The sequence below is a fragment of the Rhodnius prolixus genome, unplaced genomic scaffold (assembly GCF_049639745.1).
Source record: "Rhodnius prolixus isolate KJV_2025 unplaced genomic scaffold, Rpr scaffold_7, whole genome shotgun sequence".
Taxonomy (NCBI): Eukaryota; Metazoa; Arthropoda; class Insecta; order Hemiptera; family Reduviidae; genus Rhodnius; species Rhodnius prolixus.
The window spans coordinates 6059949-6067963 of record NW_027411582.1 but is presented as its reverse complement, the minus strand read 5'-3'; the positions used below and the strand labels follow the sequence as shown (position 1 = coordinate 6067963).

At 35.8% G+C, this 8015-nt stretch overlaps 1 protein-coding gene across 20 annotated transcripts in view; it reads left to right on the top strand.

Moving 5' to 3' along the window:
• LOC141446838 (uncharacterized) overlaps positions 1-8015 on the top strand; it is a 366903-nt gene that overhangs the window by 133649 nt on the left and 225239 nt on the right. The window lies entirely within an intron of this gene.

The window sequence follows — 8015 nt, the reverse complement described above, 5'->3', positions numbered from 1 at the left end:
GAGGAACACTTTGAGTTTACACCAGTTTGGTTTTCTGAGTTCAAATAAAAAAAGTTGGTTTTTAGAAATTAATGTGTCAGTGGGCCCTCCTGTATCTGATACGAGGAGGAAGGAAATGACCTCCAGGTGAATGCGTGGCAATCGGTAGGGTGATTTTTTTTGGATCTTGGACATCGCATGAGCAAATAAAAGTTGTGGAAAAAAAAAACAGAGGAGGTTACACCAAAGTAAGCTGACACAGGTGTTTGCTGGGGGGATGAGGCTATCCCTTTGTGTATGACTAGCTCTCTGTAGGTTCTATATGTTTTATGTGCGATTGAAGGTGGGCAATATTATGGTTATTGTTATTAGTAACAGAAGTACCCTAGGGTTATCAGAATCCCTGAAGAACTGGAATAGATCACTTCCCTCTCCAAAGGAAGTCTCAGTTTAGAAAAAAAAAAGAAAAAAAAAAAAAGATTTACATTATCTTTTTTTCCAGCTGAAGATGTAAAGCAAAAAATTTCTCGGAGTCCTTATTTATTACAGGATATTAAATCGGAGAAGAAGCCAAATTTAATTATTATATACTAATTTAATGAATTAGATATGTAGAACGGTAGAGTGAAAATTTATGCGACGTTAATGGCCCAAACTAAGTGTCACGTACTGCAGCATTGTTTGAATTAAACATTATTCTTGTCAATTAATAGCACCTCTTTTTCTTTAATTAACAAGCTAAAAAAATTAATTTCAGTTATTTATGAAAGAAGTAGACACCCAATAACATCTTTTTTATTTAAAAATAATATGCTCCTATTTGTGAGAACTTCTCAATTTTGGATGAAGAATTTTATTAAGGATTCAACAGTGATCAAAGAGGGGATTGTTTTCTAAATTTTACTTTTTTTATTTTAACGACAACTTACTCAAGGGGGTTGCTGCAGGCGAAGGAGTTCATTAAAGGCTATTCGCCGAGGCTGACTGCAGAATTAATCCATCAAGGCCGTGGGGCGGCTATAAGGATGATTTGTAGGCCTATTAACCGGCCACTGCAGGCTCAGGAAACACATGCAAAAGCATGGGCCTGGCAGATGATAGCCTTTGCAGGTTCTGTCAGAAAGAGGAAGAAGCGGCACTGGTGTCAGTGTGAGGGGCTCGTGTGGCTAAGGATGTTACTTCTCTGGGGAGGAAAAACCAAAACCTGTGAGAGCTTTACCCAAGAGCCGCTCTCCAGTATCAAGAGTCTGATTAAAAGGACAGGTCTGGTCTGGAGGGCGAGCTTTAGAGTGAGGGGAGCCACAATAGAACCAAAGGGGTCGCAGTGGCGTAGGCCTTGAGGACGCCCTAGTTTAATCTCTCTAAGGGGGTTGCTGTCAGTATTTGTTAGGATATAACTTTGATCTTGCTCAGGCTCTTAAGAGGGGGTATTGCATCCTGATTTACTGTGGAAGCTCAAAGAAATGTTTCATTTCACTGACTACTTAATCTTCCAATTCTTTCTGAACAATCTCCCTCTGGGGTCCATGTAGGCCCCTTCCTGCGTTGAAGTGTCTAAAGGAAATCTCTCCTTGCATCTTTCCTACACCTCAATCCTTTGCGCAGAATTAATCCTCCAGTTCTACGCTAAGGGTTGTTGCTATGCCAATGCAATCTTGTCCATGGTATACCAGCGTTCCACAAAACCCTCATAAATCCATAACAATCTTAGCCTCAAAAGATGGAATATTTGTTACTACACTTTTCTTAGCTTTTTATGGGTTCCCTAATCCTCTGAGCAGTTCCACAATTCCTGGAAAAAAAAAAAAATCGGGAAAAGTGCTCCATTCATTATTTAAAAAGAATTCTATTAAAATCTCCCAATAGCCAATCTCTGACAGAAACAGAAAGATATGAATGAAAAGAAAAGCAGTAGAATTGGATTATCCTAAAGTAGTTAATATATTTGCATCTAATTTAATGAATAAAATTAGAATTAAAGCGCATTGTTACCATGTATTTATAACACGTTCACATTACATAAGTAATCAGTTCTGTTTCCTTGATTACTGTTTCCTTTACACCCTGACATCTCCTGTAATTCTACGTTCTTAATTTTCCCTTTTCTTCTGAGGAACAGCCTTGGCTCTTTGCTTGGTTTGTAACCTCAGTTTTAAGTGGCCAGCTTTTTGGGAATATATAGACTTTTCCCTAAAGTTCCATTTCTATATTATGAACATTATGTAGAAGGGAAATGTCTTAATGAGCACTGAATGCATTTTCACTTTTTTCATGATTCACAAAAATGATATTTTTTTTTTAATTTTCATTTTCGCGTTTGCAATTCTAAATCTTCAAACTCTGACACTACTTTCTATTCTGTTTGGCTTCATTACCACCATATTTTGAAGAATATACTTTCATTTTCAATCATGAATGAATTAATCATATCAATTCAAGTTGTAATAGAAATAGATGTCACGGCTTTCACCTGTTGAATGCCAAGGTTTATTTATTTTTTTTTCTTTTACATATTGAATGCAGATAGTTTCATACTTGTTATGGAAGAATTGTATTGTGATTTAATTACACATTTTCCGTGAATCAACTCACATCCGGTTTTCATTATTATTGAAAACGAAAAAAAAAAAGAAATGACAGAAAGGGCTTGAACAAGTTAAATTGAATTTCCTTATCTTTGGGAACCCATTAGTTAGTTGCTCATTGAATAATATTCAGCCTAAGATGTTCGCTTTCATTAGAATAGGTAATGTTGAGTCCATTGAATAATGTCTGAATAAGGGTACTTTACAACGGAGCTGTGAGTATAGATGATAGCAGAGATGATAACTGATAGAGTAAAATTAAATCGCTGATTAGTGTGCACAACGGAGCTGTGATACATGCAACATGTCCGAGTAGTGAAGAAGAGTTTTTATGTTCACCAGCAACCAAATGGTATATTTTAAAGAAAAAAGATGTAGAAAATATCATGTACATCCCATAAATAAAAAACGAAGTACTTTGGGCGAATTTCACTATTTATATAAGGAACTTAGAAATTATCCGGATCGTTTTTTTGAATATGTGAGGATGGGTCCACCCACATTCGACTATATTTTAGAAAAAATAAGGTCAAAATTAAGAAAACTTTGGAAAAATTGTCATGGAAATCCTATAACTATAGAAGAAAAACTAGTGATAACTCTGAGGTAAGGTTATATTGAGGAAAAACAAATAAATACACATAAAAATAAATGTAAGCACGATTTAAAAAACAAAATATTGTTTAAAAGTAAATAATAAAATAATAACCAAAAATAATGAGTATAGACAGCACTAATTAATTTTTCTACCTCCATTTTGAAGCTCCGATACTGGAGTTCAGCTAGCAGAAAAATGAAAAATTCAATTCTATCATCTATGCTCGTTTATACCAGCGAGTATGAGTCACTAGTCGAAGCTTCGTTGTGCACGCTCACATAAGAATGTACTACTAGGTTATTCTATAAGCGCTGATGCATCACTGCTATCATCTCCGCTATTATCTATGCTCACAGCTCCGTTGTGAACGTACCCTTAGAGAATAAACTATCAGCCTAGATGGTGTCCATGATTATTGGTTTCCGTAGTTTTTCATAAATTTTCACTTTTTAGATCTTTCAAGTGATTTTTTTTTACGTAATATGGAAAATTCAAGTCTACAATTTAGAAAATTTTCTATTATTTCACTAATTAAATAATTCTGCGTTTCCCACCACTTTATTTTGCTCTTTTTGTCTCGTAACACCTTTTAAGCGGAAGTATTGTAACAGTGCAGAATTGAGATTTAGGATTTTTACCGGAAATATGCATTTATGAACAGCATCATCAGCTCCTGGATTTAGAATTCAGGCTTTTTATTTACAATCTTAAATCTTTCTCCGCAGTTTCAAACTTTCAAAAGAAAATGAAACAAAAATATTAACGCCATCTTTTCATTTTTTAGTGAACTAATCATTTGTTTTATTTTTTTCCCCCAGGTAAGTGACGCTTTGCGATATCTGCTGTTTTTAGTAAGTGATCAGTTTTGTATTTATGTAATTTGATATTTTTTATTTTATTTTAATGCAATTTAATTTGTGATTTCCCTCCGGATCCAATTTTATTTCCTTTAATTTTAAGTCTGGGTCCTTAAAATAGCCGTCAGGTCAAAAAATGAAAAAAAAAATCTCTTGTCTGCCGGAAGTCTAATGATTCCATGGGATTAATAAAGACGAACACTCCACGCATATATGGCTTTAGGTACTCCAATGCAGTGCTCATAAACGTACCTACGATCAGCATTTGGGAACACGGAAAAACCAAAATTCTTTAGGCGTACTTATTTTATTTATTTTTTCGCACAGCCTTTTCCTTTGTACATATCGCTAAATTGGATGAGCATTGTACATCTTAAAATTTTGTAAGCTTCAATTGAGGGCCGTGGACTATCCCTAAAGTGCGGCTAGTTGGTATACCTTTTTCTTCTTATAAATTCTACGGTCTTAAACCGCAATTTTTGTTGTTATTGTTGTTGTTGTGGAATAACTCTTCTGGATGTAGAGAATCGAAACATTTAGCATCTCTAATACTCTTGACAGGAACCCATACAAGGATATCCTTTCTCAGCCTGTCTCAGCAACTCCTGAGAATTCCAAAACCGCTGGCCTAGCTGCGAAAGAAACTTTGGGTTGGGTTCTTTAGAGTAATGTCAAATTTGAACTTCCTGGTTTTTTTTGGAGCTTTTGTAAATAAACTCTCTCACACACATTTCCGCCCTCAGGGGAATCCAAAACGGATATATCCGTTGAATACTTAAAATCTTCATGATTCTAAAAACATTCAAGAGATTACTCTGATAGAAAGTAATTAACTTTCAGATCATCTGAAAGGAAAATTAATTAAAAATCACTTGACCTGGAAAACAAGTTATTTTCTTTGTGTGTAAAAGAAAAATCTAGATCACTGTTCCTTTCAAAGAAAATGAAGAGAATGCTTAAATGGAAATTAGCAACAACAATACGAGCTAAAGGGCTTTTATTATATATTTTTTTAAATAGCATTGCGTCGGAAAAACGATTTAAATGAAATCTGAATAGAATTCCCTTCTCCTCCTCCCCATCACCACCAATCACTATGGCGATAAGCCACTTTCTCCACAGTATATTATCTTCGCTTTATTTGACTTGTCAACAAGAGCGATGGGACACGGAGTTTGTATAGATTATGTCGGCTACTAGACATGACAATGACCCTTTAATGGTGGAAGATCATCCTGGCTGACACGTACATCCTGCTTTTCATTCCTCTAGAGTAATACGGTCAAGATCATCTCCTTGTCTTGGATAGGTGGAGGAGAGTTGGGGGGAAGAAGGAATAAAAAATGTATGTGGGATGAGACAAGTTCCCTGTTAGTCTAGGCTACTCACTCCTGGCTTGACGTACATCAGCATGCCTGTCATGTAGACAGCACTTTCCCTGGGGAACTGCGGGAAATCATTATGATCCAGCTGAAAATGTATTTCTTGTTTCCCTTGATTACTAGCTGTCTGAAGAGATAGGAAGGGGTTGGGAGACAGAGTGAGAAAAAACAAAGATTTTTCCGCTCCTAAGGTTAATTTCCGCTTTCAATGTTTTTTTTTCTACAGGCGGGAAACTTAGTATTAACAAAAATACACATAATTTTCTTTTGTTTTATTTCCCAAAGTAAATTTTGTCTTACCACCTTCTTTTTTTATTATTTGCTTATTAAATATGGACCAGCTCACTGGGGTTTTACACAAAGTGGTAGAACATTTAGCGGTACTGTAATTCTACAAAAGTTTTGATGGTTTTCGGAGTCTCAGTCTTCTAGGGGCCTGTAGAGGTTAGTTGTGGTTTGGTGTAGTGTGTAATAGGAGAAGAAGAGGTTGTCTTTTGTGAGTTCCTGGGGCGAATTCATTCTTGGTACTTTGTTCTGAAAAGTCTGCAGTATGTTTGGTACGTTTGCTGGTAGCCTGGAATGCAAACTAGATAGGCTCTGGTTAAAGACATCCAAAAAGTATCTTGTAGAGAAATATGGTGCAGGGGGGGGGCAATAGACTGTCCCCAATAAGATGGTAGTGATTTGTAGCCTCTAGGTCGCGCCCAGGATTTTATCTAGATACAACACTTCTTGGTTATTCTTCCCGGAGAGAAGAGGGATCTCCTTGTTATTTAGTTTTAATAGGCGGAGGTCTTTTGCACCCAAAAACCACCAAAGGGAAAAACATTTTGCCTCAGTTTTTAGAAAGAGAGAGAGATTTAGCCGCAGCATCCTCCACCATTGGAATCAATGACAAAGCCATTAAAGCTTTCTTCCATTTGGTTAATATTTCAGAATTCTTCCCACAGTCATGACAATGAAATTCCAGTTCGCTAACGATACTCTCCTGTTATTACTAATTTACAATGAAAGTGTTGTTGTATCTCCTTCTGTAAAACATTTTACGTTTACTTTTCTGTCTCAAGATTTGCTTCTTCTTCTTTACCAGCATTATCTTTTTGACATTTCCTCCGAGGTGTAAATATTGCATTTTCATCTTTCGTGTTTAGACTCAGTAAATACAAAAAATAAATTGCTGGATTTGACATTTTCTAAAATATTGATGATTTTTATTTCGTTTCATTCTTTTGATGAGGTTACTTTATTACCTTGAAAATAGTTTTATGGGTTTAATTTCCTTTTCCCCCTCAGTTATTACCACCATACAACTAAAGTCTGTTATTTTCGCTGACTTACTTTGCACTCTCTACAAAGTATCTTTACCAGAACTTAGTACCATACAACTCGGAAACCACTGTGGAAAAGGTGCGAGTTAAGTTATACTTAATAAGCCACTAAAATTAATAGAGATTTTAATTAATTTAAATTAATAAGTAATTAGTATTGGATTACAATTATTTAGAAGACATATATTACATTGCTGCGTTAGTAAACTATTTATTCCTAATTATTATGGAATATTTACATTTTTAGAACATAATTAAAGTATAGTAAGAAGGCGCCACGGCAGCTGAGCGGTTATAGGCTAGACCCACAAAGCTAAGATGTACGAGTTGGTTGTATTGTTGTTATTGTATATTCGTATTGTTGGTTTAGTGTGTTCGATTCCCATACCCTAGGATTTTATTTAATGTTTAATATGAGAAATTTATAGTAAAGTAAGTTAGGCGGCCATAGACTAGACCCGCAAAGCTAAGATGTATTGTTGGTTTAGTGGGTTCGATTCCCCCGGTCTAGGTCTTGGATTTTATTAAATGGTTAATATGGGAAATTTATAGTAAAGTACGTTAGGCGGTTATAGGCTAGACCCGCAAAGTTAAGATGTATTGTTGGTTTAGTGGGTTCGATTCCCTATTTCTAAGTCTTGGATTTTATTTAATGGTTAATGTGAGTAATTTAGCATTAAGTATGTTTGCTAGTCGCCTCCGTCCGCAACACCTAATTGTTAGTTGGACGTAAAGTCCGCCTAAAAAATAGGCAATACATTACTATACTGTAGTGGGATATTAAGTTAAGTAATCGCTTATTTTTTTCAGGCAGGGCTTAACTTCGAGCTACCAAATTAGGTGTTGTGGACGAGGGAGAAGCACCATACTTTACTTATAAACATTTTTTTAAAACAAACACACGGGATTCGAACTGTGGATCTCCCATCTTTACCAATCCACACTTATCACCATAAATCTGTATTAACATGTATACTTTCTCTATAACCCCCAAAGGTTTTTAAGGATTTACCGTCATGAATCTCTTGGAATGTTTGTACATCCCTCTAAGGGTACCTCGGAATGGAGTCCCCAATGGAGGGCCCCAAGCTGTACAGAGAGTGAGATATTCTAACCTTGTTAGATACCAAACCAGACATAGCTTGCCAGGCTTACTCCTGTAAAGCTATTACAATTGGACTTCGTGGGCTCACAGCCTTAAGATCTAGTAAGCCCAATTTTTGTTTGTGCGTTTTTCATACGAGGAATGTTGAACGTATCTTTCTGCTTCTTCTTTTGTTTAAATT